This window comes from Pantherophis guttatus, chromosome 2 (assembly GCF_059756535.1).
Source record: "Pantherophis guttatus breed Tessera chromosome 2, ASM5975653v1, whole genome shotgun sequence".
Lineage (NCBI taxonomy): Eukaryota > Metazoa > Chordata > Lepidosauria > Squamata > Colubridae > Pantherophis > Pantherophis guttatus.
Window position 1 is genome coordinate 122259646 of NC_142064.1, and position 19601 is coordinate 122279246.

The 19601-nt window shown below is 41.6% G+C and overlaps 1 protein-coding gene across 17 annotated transcripts in view; it reads right to left on the reverse strand.

The window, feature by feature from the left end:
* Positions 1 to 19601, reverse strand: part of CDK16 (cyclin dependent kinase 16) — a 71863-nt gene that overhangs the window by 46084 nt on the left and 6178 nt on the right. For 3 of the 17 annotated variants that reach the window (XR_015732834.1, XM_087888713.1, XM_087888711.1), the window contains exon 1: positions 3177 to 3287. The exons of the other annotated variants lie outside the window; for them this stretch is intronic. The gene's annotated coding sequence lies outside the window, so the exon portion shown is untranslated. Of the gene's footprint in view, positions 1 to 3176; positions 3288 to 19601 lie in introns of those variants that run through there. 17 annotated transcript variants of the gene reach the window in all.

Genomic DNA, 19601 nt, shown 5'->3' on the forward strand with positions numbered 1-19601 from the left:
TAAACAAAATGTCTTCAAAGAAAAAGAAAGTCCAGTTGCCTCCTGAAAAAGCACCTTTGAGGCAACCATGATGACTGAGAATCTCCACAGACATTCAACCCCCAACAACCATCTGACCAACAGTGAGGACTGTGGGGAAACAGCTCAGTAGCATTTGGGAGACTGTAGATTCCCCACCAATGACTTACACAACTGAGCATTCAACATGGCATCCCCCACACCCAAGTTTACATGGTACAATGCAGTCACTCCCTATGGGATTAAAAAGTCAATCTGTTCCAACATATGGTAGTCAACTTGTTATTTTTGAAAATATTATTTTTCTGTGTCTTGAACTTCATTTGGCCATTTACACAGCAGATCTTATTCACATTAATCTCCATGGAATTCAGGCTCATCAGACAAAGGTTTGTCATCAAACTTTTCCCAGCTACAAAAACTAATTAGGCTGTAGGAAGACCTAATTAAAAACACACACACACACTTCATTACATATGGGTATACAACTGAATTCTGATGTCAGTTCCAGCAGCATTCTCGAAGGTGCAACTTAGAGCAGCCACATGCAAGAAACGGTATTTTCAGAATCATATTTTTGATGGTGAGAGAAACTTGGAAATGTACTTGTTTCACTTTTATGAAAGACCCTTTGATGTTCACTGCTACCACTTGTGATCTTCTGCAAACAATTTTTCTGCATGCCAAACTTGCAAAAGATGCCACTTACCCACAAATAACAAACCCCGTTCTTTTCAGTTGTGTTTTAAATCAGAAACAAGAAGACCAAAGCAAATGTGTGAGTTTGGATTTGGGGGAATAGTGAAAGAGGCTTTGATTGGTAAGCACTGCATACCAGGGAAAAGCTTTAGGAAAGGACTGAACTGTGCAGTTCTTTCAGTTTAAAGCGTGGTTATCTGATTTTTTGGCTTGCCTGGGCCGCACTGAGTGAAAAGTACTGTAATTGTCTTGGGCTGCACATAAATATATTAATATAGTTAATGGTTATAAATAACAAACTTCCTTTGTTTTTGTATATTTTGTATTATCTTCTGGGGCCTCATTACTAATTGTCCAGGGCCAGACCTGTCTGGCTTAAAGACAACCATTCTCAGTCATCACCATAAAAAGGGGATTTTAGCAGGTTTCCTGGTTCAATATTTGACATGCAGGCAGTCCTTGACTAGAAGTGCTGATTAGATAAATAAGTCTGAGAGTTTTGTTTCTTTGCAAATACAGATTTCCTTGAAAAGTTTGATTGCCGCTTTGTTTTCTGGCAGAAAAATGAAATAAGTTAATTACGGTAAATGTGTGTATGGCGGGAAACCCTGGATAAATGTGGGGAATCCCTGGATAAACTGGGAGAGTATTCAGGTCTCTCTTGTTTCCAATTCCAAAAAAAAAAATCACCCCACCCCCCACCCCCCCAAGTCAGCTCTCCTTCAGCAGCCTAATTTTATGACTACAACCTAGTCTACAAGTCAGTATGCAAAACTGTTTGCAAAAGATTAAGTGGCAGGAATTTTAGCACTGGTGTTTTTAGTGGTCTTCTGCAATTAGCAGAGGCAAAGGTCTTTGCAAATATTTTGCTATTCTTCTGCGAGTAGTGCTAGTCTTTGAATATATGGGGTAGAATTATGGATACTGTATGTGATTGGAGGGAGAAGCATGATAGGGACGGGGTGGTCAGTGGCTAAGATGCTGAGCTTGTCCATTGAAAGGTTGGCAGTTCAGTGGTTCAAATCCCTAGTGCCGCATAACGGGGTGAGCTCCCATTACTTGTCCCAGCTTCTGCCAACCTAGCAGTTCGAAAGCACGTAAAAAATGCAAGTAGAAAAATAGGGACCACCTTTGGTGGGAAGGTAACAGCGTTCCGTGCGCCTTTGGCGTTTAGTCATGCTGGCCACATGACCACGGAGACGTCTTCAGACAGCGCTGGCTCTTTGGCTTTGAAACAGAGATGAGCACCGCCCCCTAGAGTCAGGAACGACTAGCACATATGTGCGAGGGGAACCTTTACCTTTATGTGATTGGAGGGAGAAGCCTGATAGGAACACACTGTCATTTGTGTCCAGGGAAACACATTGTAAAAAAAAACTTCATTTAACTCGCAAGAAGTTTTTTTTTTACGTGTTTCCCTGGACATAACGGCGAGGAACACGATGGAGCTGGAAAGGTAAGATGTGTGTCCTGCTTCTCGCCCACCCCACTTGCCACCCCCAAATTGCATCCCTAAAGGGGACAGGTAGCTAAGCAAGGGGCAGGAGCCCTGCCATGCTTGGCGAGTGGGAGGGGGGAGGGGGAGAAATGAAATGAGTCTTTGTAAGACTCATTGCGCTGCCGCCGCTACCTCATAAAGCAGGACTCTGCAAGGCTTGTGCTCTTGCACAAACAAACGGCAGCACTGCCACAAAGTTTGACATACCGGCGCAGCCGCGAGCGGCAGGACACCAGCTGTGCCGGTATGATGAAGCTTGTGGTGGTGCTGCAGTTCGTGCGTGCAACGGCACAACAAGCCCTGCAGAGTCCTGTTCCATGAGGCAGCGGTGGCGGCAGGACACGTCAGGGCAGCCGCTCAGCTGGCACAAAGAACAGGGAGGGGAAGGCATGTTCCCCTGCTTCCCCCCCCCCTTGGGCCTCGCCTCAACTCGTTTTGGTTGCACGGCAAGCAACCAGAGGAAATGGCGGGACCAGCTGCGCATGCGTGTAAGTGGGGGGCTTATTTTGGGGGGCGGGTATTTTAACACATGTGCTGAAAAGCCCAATTGGGCTTATTATCCGGAGAAGTCTTAGTTTTGGGGAAACACGGTAGTTAGCCCTCTGTAATTCCGCTCTAACTAATGCCACAAAAAAACACCAATAACAATTGAGAAATTCCTTTAACAATCTTCACAAAATGTCCAGGTTGCAGCTCTTGCCTTAACCTTAATAAAGAGCTCTTTTGTCACTGAAGCCCTAGCTCACTATAGAAAAGGAAGGTTCTAGAATTATTTGTTTAGGGAACATTTCAGAGCAGCTTTCCTCAGAAATCTGGTAAGCAAAGGGCAACCTGATTTTGAAAGGAAGCTTCTTAAAGATACTTCCAATTTTGCAAACTTCTATTTCTCTGTCAGGAATCTGAAATAAGGCCAAACCTCTAGAGCTACAGCTGATTAGGAAGGCCATCCTGCGACACTTACAAGCTCCTGGAGAAAACTGGCAGCTTTATGATTCATTTTGATAGAGGTGACATTCAAGCTTGCATCTCTTGCCTTAAATTAGATGTTGTGAGATATCCTCAGCCTTTCCCTAACATGAAGGAAAAATAATCACAGATTGGGTTAAATCCTACTCTCCATTACAGAATACTTAGTGCTTGGGGTAACAGGTCAGTAATATATTTTAAAACATTGTTTATACTAAATTTCTTGAATTCCTTCAAGGAATTCTTTCCTTGAATTAATGATGTTTTTAAAAATGCATTTATATAAGATGGGCAAAAAAGGTAAAAGGTTTGTACTGGAAACTGACACTACCAAGGGTGCATTTGTTTCAGAAAGATCCCTTTGAAATGGAAGATAGAGGCACTTTTTTCCAGTATGTGCATATTAAACAGTACAAAGCAGGGTGCCACACCATGCCTCCCCGTTGACCCACCCTAGCTCCCATCTGCTTTTTTTTATATTTCATACGCAGCAAAATATACCTCAAGGAACCTTTTCATACACAGCAGGAAGCAAAAACTACATGGAAATTCTTTAAACAAGTACTGACTTTAAATAAATACTGACTTCTCCTGCAATGAGTGAAATAGAATATATGCATCAGGAAGCAAAGGAAATAAAAATCAATTCTTTTTTTAATATCAATACAAATTTATATATCTGTTTGTTAATTTGTTTATGAAAACTTATATGGCCGCCCACTCACCAAAGTTTCGGTGACTTTGGGCATTTTACAAACATAAAAACCCAATGTATAAATAATAAAAACAATAACCCCTCCCACCTTCTGGCACCACAATCAGTCAATCAGATAAGCCACTTGATGGGCTCCATCCCACTCTGGGTTCCCCAGGCCAGGCCTATTGGTAAAAACCGGTCTTCAGGGCCTTGCCAAAAAATGGGGGCTAATCTAATCTCTGCAGGGATGATCCAAAGGAAGGAAGCCACCACAGAGAAGTTTTCTGGGCCCCACCAGATGTACCTCCTTAGGACAGCATGCCTGCAACATTCCCTGCCTCCCTGCTCTAGTGGATCAGGTAGATGTGGCCGGGAAAAGACGGTCCTTCAAATAACTGGTCCCAATCCAGGTAGGGCTTTAAAGGTGACAACTAGCACTTTGAATTGTGCCCGGAAGAAAATCGGCAGCCAATGCAGAAGATTTTACCACACATTTTACTACTTAAATCATACATTAAAAAAAAAAAACCTGAATCACAGACATTGCATTATTATGAAAGCACCATACAGAAAAGTTTGGTTCTTTTTGGTAAACATGTTACTCAATGTGACATTACAAATTTTATATATATTTATTTCGGGAAATAATTTTTATCAAAATAAATATGCCATACTTTTGACCAGGCTTGCTTTGACCAGTTACATAAAGATTGAGTTCTGTCTAATATAATTGTATTATTGAAAATATTCTATAAAAACTGAAAAATATCTACATTATCTACATTAGACTTCCAGACCTATCCAAAAAACTCAATAAGGTGATCTGGGATTCTTGTTTTATCATCCTAATAAGAGTACCCTTCCAGATACAGATCTCATATTGTGCTGCAGCTCAGAAACAGACAATCCTCAACTTATAACCACAATTGAGACGGAATAATTCATTATTAACAGTGTGACTGTTAAATGAGTCATCACATGACTGCAAGTTGCAACAATCCCTGCAAGCTTTCCATTTTTACCATGGTCCCTAAGCCAGTGGAAAGGTTGCCAATGGCAATCACATGACCATGAATAGTTATTAAACAAATGGTCATAAATCAAGGACTACCTGTATAAGGGCAAGCAATTTTCTGGCCAAGAAGTGAACATGAGATTGATTATGTCAGTGGACACAGGCAGAAATGATAGACTGATAAAAGAAAATATTTCTAGCTTGGGGTTGAATTCTGGGGTCCTTGATGCTGAGGTTTTCTTGCAGATGTTTCATTACCCAAATAGGTAACATTATCAGTGCTAAAAGAGAGTGGGGAATGATAGATATGGTTGTAGATGGCTTAAATAATTAAACTTTATTATGGTCTTAAATCAGTGATACTGCACATAGCTTAACTCCACATGAGATGAACCTTTATAAGCTCAAACACAGCTTTGAATTTACAGGGGCTCCTAACCTAAAGGGCTCCATAATAAATCATTGTGATAACACTTAACAAGGATTCAGTATTCCTTTCTACATATCATTAGATATGAGGTAAAAAGTTATCATCAAAACAAACTTTTGCCTGATAACAAACAAGCCAACTTTAGACAATAGCTTCTTTTATAAATCAGACTGTGGCTTAAACTACAGTTCCCAGAACTGAAAAAATAAAAACTGTAAAAGCTGAAGGTAATTCATAGTTAACTTCTTCTCTCAGCTGCTTGACAAAAATAGGAATGTAGAAACCTGCAGCTCAGCCACATAATGTTAAATTTTTACTCATGTGCGAAATAGGCCTACTGTAAGTATCATCATGAAGCTAAATAAAGAGACACAGAGAGGAGTATGTGTTGCAATCTCAGTGGAAAGCAAAATTCTGAGATTTAAACTTTTTTGCCAAGAAAATTATCTGGACATATCCATGAAGTGAATGGAAGCCAAGGTTGACTTGAAAAAGATTCTTCTTCCCTTATAGGAAACTCTGAATTCTTGTAGGCATGCTTACTCAAGACCAAATGCTATTTTGTTCTATGGAAGATGAATCATTAAATCACTTGAATCATTTCTATGACTTGTATCATTTGTATCTAAGCAAATGCAATTTTGTGTGACTTTGGCCACATAGCTAAAAGCTGCTGCGTTGTGCAAGCAAGATATACGAAGAAGCCAAATTGTAGCTCTGTCAACCAGTTACTGTACATGCTTAAATTAAATTAAAACACACATACATACGTCAAGTGAACAAGTTCTAAAGAGATGCCCGTGTTAATCTACTCCTGCAAACACAAAACGGTACCTTAGGCTCATTTATTAGACCATACACATTTTTGTGAACTGGCTTCAAATAAATGAAGCATATCCTCAATTGACTTTTGGATCTGTGTGAGAGAAAAAGAGAGCGCACATAAATGTGTACATTTGTAACCCTTTGCAACTCTGTCAGAGGATGATTAAATAATAATCAAAATAATTGCACATTTACTCGAATGTAACAAGATTAAAATAATCATTGATCAAGAGGTATGCTAAACAACCCAGCACTGGTAAGCTATTTAACACATGTGCTAGAAAACTTATTTTAAACCAATTCAACATGGAAGTAAAGGTTCTGTCCATAAGAAAAGCTAAGGAAAACAGCCAGAAGTTTTGTTGTTCCAAAAGCAGTTAATATATGATGTGGAATTTTGTGGCCTTGATGAAGCACCAACCAGCTGAGTTGTCCTAACTTCATAGGAAGATACCCTGTTTTCCCTAAAATAAGACATCCCCTGATAATAAGCCCAATTGGGCTTTTGAGCACATGCACTAAAATAAGCCCCCCCCCCAAAAAATAAGCCCTCCCCGAAAATATTTAAATGCATGCACAGCCGGTCCCCGCCATTTCGTCTGGTTAGAGTTAGGGAGACAGGTAAAACGGGAAGAGGAGACCCATCTTGCTCCACAGGCCCCAAAGTAATAAGACATCCCCGAAAATAAGGCCAAGCATTTATTTCAGGGTTCAAAAAAAATAGAAGACAGGGTCTTATTTTTGGGGAAACACAGTAGGATGCTAGAAGATCAGAAAAAAGCTCAGCGTTTCACATAGTGGTCGATCAGATGCCTCTCCCTTCCCCCCGCCCCCCCACTCCCTCCCCCAACCTCCAAGTATGTCATAAAGTCATCGTATCCCTCCTTTTACTGTTCCCCAGCAAACACCCGTCAAATCCAAACTCTCCTCAACCCATAGCAGAATGCAGCCATTATAATCAGCTATCTTCCACTACCTGGCCTAATCCCGTTTCTAAAGTATCATTGCTTATGTGTGGCATCAAATTCTATAAATTTGTTACATACCGAATAATGATTTCATTAGATACCTCGGATGGCAGCATTATAAAAAAGGTGGATCATGCATTATGTTACCAAATTGGGCTAGGTACCTTCTTGCTTATCTTTTTTCTTAACAAGCCCAACATTTCTGTTGTTAGGCGAGATATATGTTAGTTTTGTCCCATTTTATGACCTTTCTTGCCACAGTTGTTAAGTGAATCACTGCAGTTGATAAGCTAATAGGTTGTTCAGTGAATCCAGCTTCTCCATTGACTTTGCTTTTGAGAAGGTCACCGAAGTTGATCTTGGGACACACCAACAGTCATAAATATGAACCAGTTGCCAAGTATTTGAATTTTGATCACATGATCCTGGGAAAGTGCAAAGGTCATAACTGAAAAACAGTCATCCCATTTTTCAGTGCCGTTGTAACTTTGAACAGTCACTAAATGATTGTTGTAAGTTGAAGTCTACAAGGAAAGGGGGTTTTCTTCTACCCCCCCCCCATTACTGTGTTTACTCTTCTTCCAGTTCTTTGACACACATTTAAAAGGCAGCCATTCATTTCAGTGCCATATTCCAAGTATGGTCGTAAAGAGGTATTTTTTTTCCTAAAGGAATTGTGATAGCAGTTTTTATTTTCCATGCCTTGGTTAATCATTCCAGGAATAGAGTTTGCCTTCCCACCCTCCACCCCCACCCCCACAATTGCTACCCATCAGGTTGACATTTTCAAGTTTCTCTCCCTGCCAGCTTCTGAGTTGCTCACATCCTTGAGCTGAAGAGGAGAAACCGAAGGGGCTAGCAAAAAAAAAGGTCTGGCAACGTTTTAGCTTGATATGGCACCTAATTTTTTAATCCCACAATCTTATAATTTATGTAGATAAACCTCATTGATCTTGTGTGGGTGGGTGGGTAGCTTCAGCTAATTAAACATGTGCAGGGCCCAAGCCATTCCAACTATGCTAATAAAGTAAAAGGGAGATAGAAAATAAATTCGAAACAGAAAAAAATCCTGCTTGAAGGTCAGAATAAATACTTATTTTTAAAAATCCTTCTAAATGTATTTAGAAAAGCAATGTATGACTAGCAGACAATTGTTTTTAGAACTGGCATATATCCAGTTGTTAATAACCTGAAGAAAAAAAACAACCTCAGACAGGAAAAAGAAGTTTCTGTTATAACATGCATTGTGTCTTGGGGTGCTGCCACCGCAGCTTTCTTCCAGATCAAGCTGCAACGACAGCTTTCAAAGCCAGCGGCACAGATAGAAAGGTACAATTGTCAAATCTTCTTCCTAGGTAAAGGAGGTACATAGGAGCCCATCTCAGAAATTAACTCCTGGAGGAAAAAATGGTGAACGCTCAGAAAAACACATTATTTCAAACTGCACCCAAGGACTGGACTGCAGCTCTGAGGACAGATCTGATACGGAGCCTCACTCTGCGTTTTATATTTGGTGCAAGCTTTGGGAACACCAGTTATCTTCTCACCAATCCCTCTGACACAAGGCACGAAAATCAAACTCATCCCAGAAAACAAATGGAAAAAAAGAGATCTGTAATAAAGGACAGGAATTTGCTCGGAATGCTTGCTGGAGTCGTAAATGCTTTAGCTCAGCTTTTCTCAACAATAGGTGAGGTCACCCAAGTTGGAAGACAGTCTAAGGAACCAGCCTTCCCGTTAGTGAATTATAATCATTATATTCAGACCTAGGTGGATTTGATCATACTGTCTCCTACACCGTGGCACTGTGGTCTATTCCTCAAATGTTGGCAAGTATAAGCAAAACAGGAAAGATATAGCCTTCTAAGCAGGAAAGCCACAACACCCAAAGTTAGCTCTCTAAATAAAAGCTGGGAAAAGACATGCTGACATGCATTTGACAGCAGGGCTGGCCAGGCAAGGCAACTCTTAAAGTCTTCCTAATTCAGCACAGCTCTCCGGCAGTCAATAAACCACCCAGCACACTCCCCGTGTCTTAAAGGGACAGATTCAAGGCAGAAATGGGATCCTACCTCACCAAGAGGTTCAGAGCCAGAAGCCACCAATTCCATTGAGTATGCAAGGGGGCTAAACTCATCATGCTATTAATACTCCTGGGAATACTTTGGCCAATGAAGTGGCAGGGAAGCAAGCCTGCTGAGTACAGGGCAAACAGCCAAGGATTGTCTCAACATAGGGAAGGCTGTAGGGGGGAGCAGGAGTGATTATTTTCAATACGTCTCCTTGCAATCCAATCAATTAAATGGCACTTGGCTTTGGCCCAACAAAGGACTCCAAAAACATGAATCACAGGGTACAGGCAAGACCAGATTTGATGTGGTTTAAAATAGTGGGTACACTTGGGCTGATCACTAGAAATCTTTTCCAGACAAAGCTGCTGTATAACTCACAAACATGCGGATTATAGTCTTATCCCACTTCTCAGTCAAGAGAAATAACTTACAAGTAAAATCCAAAGAAAGGAACAAGTTCATAAGGTATAGAATAGATGGTATGTGCTGAACGTCTATTCTGGCTCCTGGCAGATTGATGAAAAGAGATTCTTTTTGCTAGAAGACAAGGTTAGAAAGATTGGGAGTGCTGAAAAATAATCAGAAGATGCCAACCCACGAAGAAAACAATTCATATCTTCATAGTTTAGCCCTAAAGACCCAACATTCTAGACTCTATAGAGGCACTAAAAGGGAAATCCTGAGCACTTAATTACATTGGACAATTTCAGAAATTACAAGACCAATGTCCAAGAATCTGTAAGATGATTTCCACCCTGTTTCCCCAAAAATAAGACATTCCCTGATAAGAAGCCCAATCAGTCTTTTGAGCGCATGCACTAAAATAAGCCCCCCCCCCCGAAAATAAGCCCTCCCCAAAAATATTTAAATGCAGAGCTGGAATCAGGTAAGACGGCAAGAGGAGCCCCATCTTGCTCCACATGCCCAAAATAATAAGACCTCCCCCAAAATAAGGTCAAGCGCTTATTTTGGAGTTCAAAAAAAATATAAGACAGGGTCTTATTTTCAGGGAAACATGGTAAGATATGTTAGCCCTGAGACTGTTATTTAGAAATTAGCATGTCTAAAAATCAAAGCCTAAGGCAGAGCAGTATGAACTGGCTCAGTTCTCAATAGTTTCCACTGAGGTTAGGTTCACAAATCATGTGGAGCCACAGTTAAGTCGTAAGTCATAGCTAATAAACCACTGCAAATCATACCAACTAATCTGAAAACTAACAATCATATTAAGACCTACTGGAAAGTGTGGATCAGGTTCTCATCTCAAAAACAGTTCAAATAATATACATTTTTCCATTACAGACAACTGAGGCTGAGATAAGCTCCCAACTCACTGCTCCCTTGAATGCTCTGAATTATATAAATGCAAATGAAAAGTTTTACAAAGGGAAAAAAATAAAAGAAATCAGGCAACATTTTTGTTGGTCCCTCATGCATAACTTCCCAGCTCTATAGTGGAAGCAAGCAGAAAATAAACAGAGAGCCATTAAATTGGTTGCTGGGGGGGGGGGGAACGCACAAGGGAAGGCCAGGAGATTTGTAAAGTAGGTCTAGTATCCATCGTTTTCTGGGATAAGCTTGTGCTTCAAACCACTCTACCATATTCATGTTTCTTTGGACAGAACTTTAATGGGCGAGAAAATCTTACAAGCCTGAATTCCGTTTGCCTCATTCTTTCGCAAGCCAGCATTAAGAATTCAATCTTCAAAGTGATTGCTGATACTTTGTCAGCATGATCAAATCTCAAGAGGATGCATGTGAACAGGTCAACAACAACAGATACACAAACACACTTACAAACATATTAAGGCTGACTCCAGACAGTACCGCAAGCCGAAGCATATGACACCTGAACACGTGTGATTTGTAAAACTTGATTTATGATTTGGTGTGTACTGTGAATCAGCCAGTTATAGTTTATTTAATAAATTGTGGTTAAGGCTTACTATGTGTTAACCCATTCTCTCACAGATACACACAAATTATTCCAAAGCAATATCAAAAACAAATCATTTTCATTAACACCAGGAATACCTCTTAAGGGGAATGGAGATGAGGGCTCTTAAAACCCTGCAATTCCCCCAACTTTTGCTGGAGCTATGTAAGTAAATGAAAGCTAGTACATGTAGTCTTCCACTTACAACAGCTCATTCAGTGACCTTTTGAAGTTACGATGTCTAAAAAAAGTGACTTATGATTGTTTTCCACAGATTCCCCGAGGTCATCAAAATTCAGACACTTGGCAACTGACTCACATTTATGACGGCTGCAGTCTCCCGGAGTCATGTAATCTCCTTTTGCAACCTTCTGACAAGCAGTCAGTGGGAAAGCCAGATTCACTTAACAACGGTGTTACTAACCTAACAAGTGCAGTGATTCACTTAACAACTGTGGCAAGAAAAGTCGTAAAATGGGACAAAATTCACTTAACACCTGTCTCACTTAGCAGGAGAAATTTTGGGCTCGATTGGGGTCGTTAAGTCGAGGACTCCCTGTACTAATCTATGTAACAATAGCAATGGCACTTAGACTTATATACCGCTTCATAGTGCTTTTACAGCCCTCTCTAAGCAGATTACAGAGTTAGCATATTGCCCCCAACAATCTGAGTCCTCATTTTACCCACCTCAGAAGGATGGAAGGCTGAGTCAACCTTGAGCCTGGTGAGATTTGAACTGAAGTAGATTTGAAGTAGCCTGCAGTACTGCACTCTAACCACTGCGCCACCTCGGCGTAGGGTACATCTTTCAAACTTGACTCCCTTCATCGGTGGCCTCAGAGTTGCATGCTGTTCATCACCACCTCCATGTCCTTGCAGAATGAAACATCTCCCAGATTCTTTGCAGGGCACGACAAAAAGTTTAAAAGATTCTTAATCCCTTCCCCATACTTCTCCATCAACAGAGGCCCTCCCTAGCACATCTACACATGGATGGGCTTGGTTTACTAAAACCGAAGAGATGAATCAGATTATCAACATTAGTAACACTTCGTTCAACTCCCTGAACTTCATCCTGGATTAAGAGACCATATAAACAATAGCTTTGGAGGGTGGAGTTCGCTATTTCGTACCAAGAACTAGTTTTACTGGAGGGCCACTTCTGAGGCAGCACTAGAGATTCAGTAACAGAGTTGGAAGGGACCTTTGAGGTCATCTAGTCCAACCCCCTGCTCATGCAGGAGACCTTTACTAGGGATTCGAACTGCCGACCTTTCTGATCTACAAGCTCACTGTGTTAGCCACTGAGCCACCTAGTCAGGCTAGGTCTAACGCTGCTGATAGGGACCATACTTAACATTGGTGGGGGGTAGGCAGTGAGGACCACAAGGAGCAGGAAGATGACACAAAGTGGTTTTAAGATGCACCATGCCTGTTTTAAAGTGCAATATGCAATATGCATATTTTAATGCAATATGTATGTATTCCTATCTCCCCTTCCCCTTAAACTGCAGAAAATCACACAATGATCTTCGGCCACAAAAAAAAAAAAAAATCCAGGGGCTTCAAATAAAGAGAGACCCGATGGTTGCATATGGTTCTGGTCAGGGGTGGGTTCTAAATTTTCTTTACTACTGGTTCTGTGGGTGTGACTTATCTTGTGGGCGTGGCTTGGTGGTCATGTGACAATTCTTTAGGATTTAGCAGAGGTACTGGTCTACCAGGCTTTTAACTGCTTGCAGAGCTGTACCGGTCTACTCATTTGTTTTTGGAGGCACTGGTCTACTCATTTGTTTTTGCAGGCACTGGTCTACTCATTTGTTTTTGCAGGCACTGGTCTACTCATTTGTTTTTGGAGGCACTGGTCTACTCATTTGTTTTTGCAGGCACCGGTCTACCACCACACTGCCTTTTAACACTGATCTGCTGTAGGGTGGCCCTTTGAAGCCCCACGGCAAGAGTTTAAACAGTTTTTTTTCCTTCTAGCCGATCAGCTGGGACTCAGGAGACAGCAATAGATTGGGGGTGGGGGCCAAATAAAAGGTACGAATAACGCAGGGGGGGGCGGGGAGGGCAGAACCGGTTCGGTGACGTCATATTGTCACCGCTACCGGCTCAGCGGAACCGGGCAGAACCGGGAGGAACCCACCACTGGTTCTGGTGCTACAAACTGCCCATCTCCATTCCAGAAGATCATACTTCTATTTCTGTGAGCTTGTCAGTAAATCCACTCTCACTACTTCCAGTACAGACACACTTTTTTTTTCAAAACTGACAATTGAGGCATTCTCCCCACAAGACATACATCTGGATCCCAGGACCACTAACTGCTAATTGCTAATGAGAGGGAACAAGCATTGTGAATGATTCCATTCAAGGGATGGATTTTTTTTTTTTTAACCCCAAGCCCAAATAAAGCTAGACAATAAAAAATGAGCAATCTCTTATTAAGCTTTCACCTTATCTGAATAGACATTTGGGAATCCCATTACAGAATTTGAGACGGATGATATGCTTTAGGGAAAAGCAACATCCAGACATCTAATACAAGGGTCCCCAATCCCCAGTTCGTGGACTGTCATCGGTTTACAGCATGCCAGAAAGCAGGCTGCATAAACAAGTGAAGTCCCATCCGTGGGGTGCAGGCAACACGTGAAGCCACACCCCCTCTGGTCCACGGAAAAACCTCTCTCCACGGAACCGGTCCCTGTTGCCCAAAAGGTGGGGGGGGCGCTGATCTAATACATCCTGGAATATTTGGTTCTTGCAGGTAACAGTTGCTACCTCAGCCAGAGATAAGCCCCTTTTCAGTATTGATCATTTGCTTGGGCTTTGAGCTTTTCTCAAACTGCGGTCCACCTCACCCCACCAGACTATAGGAAATTAAACGAGGAAACATTTAAAAACCCGAGAGGTTTCTCTTTCACATCGAAGAAGAGCCGAGCTGTTTTTTTCAGACTCAGTTGCAGACTGTCTGGCGAAGAGAGTAGCAGCTTACCTATTGGACAATGCAGATCTCCAAAAAAAAGCACCATTCTCTCCATTTCACATCAAGATACAGTCTAAGGCAGGCACTGTGGCGGGGGGGGGGGACTCCATAGCTCACTTCGGAGGCCTGTTATTGCCAGCCCAAAGTTTGCTTCTATAACGGAGTTATCAGGAGTGACATGACCCCGTGATTGTCATGAATGTACAGCAGCCTAAGCTACAGTTGCAAATGGAGCTGGACGTCTGTAGTGTCCTAACATGTTTCTGTCAGGGGTGAAATCCAGCAGGTTCTGAAGGTTCTGGAGAACTGGTAGCGGAAATTTTGAGCAGTTCAGAGAACCTGCAAATACCACCTCTGGCTGACCCCAGAGTGGGGTGAGAATGGAGATTTTGCAATATCCTTCCCCCAGGAGTGGGGAGGAAAATTTTGCGGTATCCTTCCCCTGCCATGCCCACCAAGCCACACCATGCCCGCCAAGCCACGCCCACAGAACCGGTAGTAAAAAAATTTAGATTTCACCACTGGTTTCTGTCTTGATTTGCACCCAGTTCCCTGGAGATCCAAAGCAAAAGCATTCGCAAAGGAAAGCAAAGGAGAACTTGGCCAAACAAGCCATGGTTGCTTAGTTCAAGACTTAGTGACTCTGACTTGTTTAGCAAACAGTAGCTAATGTGAATAAAAAATTAATGCAGGGGCTGGCAATCTCTCAGCAGCTAAAGAGCTCACTTCTTGTTTTAACTTGGAGGTGGCACCTGAAGGCAACGGTGGATGAGTCAGTAACATTTTGACAGCAATGAAGCAGGCAGAACTCAAGATTTCCAATTGAGAACATGGTTTTGCTGCTGCATATTTTTATTTTCTTAATAAAGAAAATTTGTATTGGCTATCTCATATTCCCAATGAGGGAGCAGACAAGACATTCTAGCCCAGGGGTCTCCAACCTTGGCAACTTTAAGACTTGTGGACTTCAACTCCCAGAGATCCTTAGCCAGCTTTCCTTTGCTGGCTGAGGAACTCTGGGAGTTGAAGTCCGCAAGTCTTAAAGTTTCCAAGGTTGGAGACTCCTGTTCTAGCCAACCTTTCTCCTACTTAGAAAGAACAAGAAATGGTCTCCATCTGGAGGAAATGGCCTGAATTCACTACTGGAAGTTCAAACAACTAGAATCCACACCAATAAACATATTGTCCATCCAATTAAACTGAACAACAACATTTCTGGACTGTAGACCAAGCCTATTGCTTTAGGCTCATTTATAAAGGTAGAGGCAGTCTACAATACCCAGATGATGATAGTCTTATCAATTTTCAAGCATGAGATGGGCTTGCAAAGTAATATTCAATGAGTAAAATTCATGTTACCACTATGCTGCTCCTTGATAAACCACAGTTTGTTGAATAAACTGGCTGTGTTCACACAGCACATTAAATCACAATGAAATTAACCGTGCCATATGGTAAATAATAATACATAATAAATTAACGGTTATGGCTTATCAAGACACATGAATTCCAGCAGAGACATTCATCAGGGCAAACACATACCTTGGCCTGTGAATAGTGGTAGATCCAACCAAATCTTGCCCAAGCTATGCACTCATATCAATGCAACAAAAACATTACTCGAAAAGGCTGCATTACCTGAGGGGCCCCTGGATGGATCCTAAAACAACTTGCTGATCTCAGGATTGCATGTCCCTAGAAAGGAATACAGTGATAGAAACCACAAACCTGAACTCCACAAGGATAGGCTTAATGAAGGGAAAACAGCAGAAAGCTACCCATCCCAGCAAGAAAATTCCTCCACCAACCCTCATCAGACAAAAGAAACCAGCAGAAGTCGGGAATTGACTTCTTTTTTAGTTTTTCCTGTACATTAAATTGCTTTTTTTTCCAACCAAGGCCAGTCTATTGAGTTGAACAGGTCAGCAAGATTCAGTACATTGTTATTTAAAACAGATAATGCCAAGAATTTAAGTTATGACAATCTTACTTTTAAATATGCAGATTTCTAGCTCTTCCATAGACAACAGGGAAAACAATTACTGAGGACTCAAATTCAGCCCAATGTTTGCAAGATTTGGGGGGGGGGGGGGGTTGTCCCAAGGCTGCCAAAGGATTTGTTTGGATCTAGCAACTACTATCCTTATCTACTCCCAGTATGACTTTGATGTTTCATCCAAATTGCTGTTTTCTCTACATCACATCTGTTCTCAACAATCACTAAAGTGGACTCGGGAAGGGAGGATCAGCTCTCTGTACCAAGCTCCAAAAGAATGAAAATGCCAAGGCAGCTGAACCAGGACATTTCAGATGGGAGCATGATATACCATAACAGGCCGTAATAATTCAGGGACTAAGCTTATTTATGGCTGAACTCACCCACAGCAGTAAGCCAAAACTGGGAAAGGGATTTGGTTTCCTTTTCTTGAATCTATCCTTCATTATTTCTAAACTATGATTTGTGGTTCAGCATGGGGTATGAACCCAGCCAACTGCACTTTATTCAAGAAACCACAATTGAAGCAAACACATCTTAGGTTCCTGAATGCTGCCCAGAAATCAAAAGGGAGTTAAGGCAAAAATGTTAGGGTGCTTTTGTCAAAGCAATTTCATTTAATCTTTAGCTTCCCCTAAGCAAAGCATGGTTTAAAATGGTCTTATAAAATCCATAAAACTCACCAAGATGGAACCAAAAGAAGCTGTCTTTTCTTTAAACCAATTATGTTTTTGAGCCCCCCCCACAAAAGATAAACATGAGGAATGCCACATATGTTCCGTGAGCATCTCAGAAAAGACAGGATGTGATATAAAGATGTACTAGCAAATTGCTGATAGACAGCACCAAGGACTGGTAGATTGTCCACCCTCTTCTGCAATCCATTTTCTTACTGAGGAGTGACAGAAAGAGCTATTGAGAAGTAAAGGTTAGCAGAGAAGGAAAGGAGCGAGCTATTCCTTCGTCAGCCTCCTCACTTGCCTGGAGAAAAGTAATGGTTGCCTGTGACTATCAGAGAAACGTAGCTTAGTTTGAACAAAACAAAAACAAATTTTTGTTTTGTTCAAACTGGCAGGATCTGGAAAGATGGGGGGGGGGCTTTCAGAGATTATCTCCAGTTGCTTTTGGAATGTGGCATCAGTCAAGACCTTGTGGCAGGAGGTGGAAGTGTGGCAACTGTCATCTGGGAATCTCATGGCTTTCATTGTCCCTATACCAGAGATCACCAGATGTGAGACCCTGTTCATTAAGTTGGGCTCAAGGATTCGGTTGGGATTGTTGCTGTTTGAACTAACCTCTCTGCTGTACAGCAACCTCCCTTCCTGAGCTCCTTGACTTCATTTCTAGGTTGTCTGTGGAATTCCTCAGGTCTTGGGGGAATTTCAATCTGCCTTCTGTAGGAGCGGGGTATGAGGTGGCTCAGGAGATCATGATAACCATAACAGTTATGGGCCTATTCCACATCATTCAGAGCCCAACATGAGAGATTGGTCATGCACTGGATCAGGTCTTCGTATGGAAACAGTGGCTATGTGATCTGAAATGGGGAGAGCTCTTGATGTTTCTCTTGTCGTGGTCAGATCACACCCCGATTGCCATGAGGTTCTCTAATGCCACTATCCATTACAGGGAAGCTGGACCATTAGATTGGTCTGTTCCCAACAACTAATGGGTTTCAGAGGGAGCAAGGGGCTGTTCTTGCTGATCTACTGCACGATCCATCAAAATCTTGGTCACTGTTCGGAATAAGGGGCTGACTGAGTCTTTGAACAGAATAAAATAGAATTTTTTATTGGCCAAGTGTGATTGGACACACAAGGTATTTGTCTTGGTGCATACGCTCTCGGTGTACATAAAAGAAAAGATACGTTCATCAAGAATCATAAGGTACAACACTTAATGATAGTCATAGGGAAACAGTCAATATAAATCTTAAGGATACCAGCAACAAGGTTACAGACATAGTCATAAGTGGGAGGAGATGGGTGATAGGAATTTTGGATTTGATTGTGCCCATGCAACCTCTTTGCCCTCAGGGATCCCATTACTCCCCATGGTTTATGGAGGAGTTGAGGGAGATAAAACAAGAGATGTCGAGAGTGTCGCTGGTATCAACAAGAGCTGAACACAACTAAACATAGGTTTGAGTACTGTGTGGTGGTAAGGGTGTCATCAGTATTTCTCCACCCTTACTGCACCCATTTTCAGATGACATGAGCCCTTTTTGGGTGGGGGGGCTTGGAGAACCTCTTACAGGAGCATGAAGAGGAATTTGTTCAGCATCTGTTGGATAAAGTTGCTTGGATTCACTTGGAATTGGACTCTGGTAGCAGATCCAGAGGAGATGCCTTGGAAGAAATCTTGCTTGGTTATCTGGGAACAGTTTGAGCCTGAGGAGGTGGACAAGGTCATTATGCTTATGAGTTCAGCCACCGGCTTTTTAGATCCATGCACCGCCTAGAGCTTGTTAAAGTGGCACGACACATGAGTTGGTTCTAGTAGAAGTTACATTCTTTGAATGAGGGAATTGTTCCATTACCTCTTAAGGAGAAGTTTGGTTTGTCACCTCCTCAAGAAGACATCACTGGGCTCCATATTCTGGACAATTTTCATCCAGCACCTAACCTCCCCTTTTGGGGGAAAGTGGTTGAAATTTGTGGTTGTGCAACAATTTCAACAGACTTTGGAAAAAATGAATTATTTGAATTTCTTATAGTATGGTTGGGATTCAGATCCAGGTACCATATGTTACACTGTTGGATGACCTCTAGTGAGAGTTGTGCATTCATTCTTGCCCTACTTGACCTCTCTGTGGCTTTTGATACCCGTCAGCCCTCCCATGTAAACCAAACAGGAAACATTTCCCTCCCTCATTTCAGAGGTATTTCTTTACCAGATTCACAGTGTCTTCAACAATAGCAAAGCTTCTAATGGTACTGGAAAAGTTCTTAAAAATTCAGGGTATTGTATTCAGAGATGTATCTGCCTTGAAAGTAGCCCATGTATAGAGTACAGTCAAACCTCAGGAATTGACCAGAGGAAATGTTGTATGGTATAATATAAAATCATAAAATGCTTTATGATAACTTTTATATCATAAAACATTTGATAAAATTTGTTAAATTTCAATCCCATAGGAGCCGGGTTCTGGATTATGGATGTGTAAATTAGCCCATTTGAGGTAGCTTGGTTGAAAACATTTTGCCTTATGATGCATCACTTCATCCAGTTAAAACATTACAAACGTAAGAATTCTAGTAATACCGGTATATAGATATTTTGGGCTCTTGACCATCATCTGAACAACAGATTAGGCAATTGCCACTATTAAATATTATTGACATTAAAAAGAAGAAAAAGGATGAACATGCCAATGTATTGTAGCACACTCCTATCAGAAACGTTAAGTTATATTGTAGTTTGTTGAACTTCGGTTTATGCACTGTGTGAACTCGATCATTGTTATTTAAACATGATTAAACCATGATT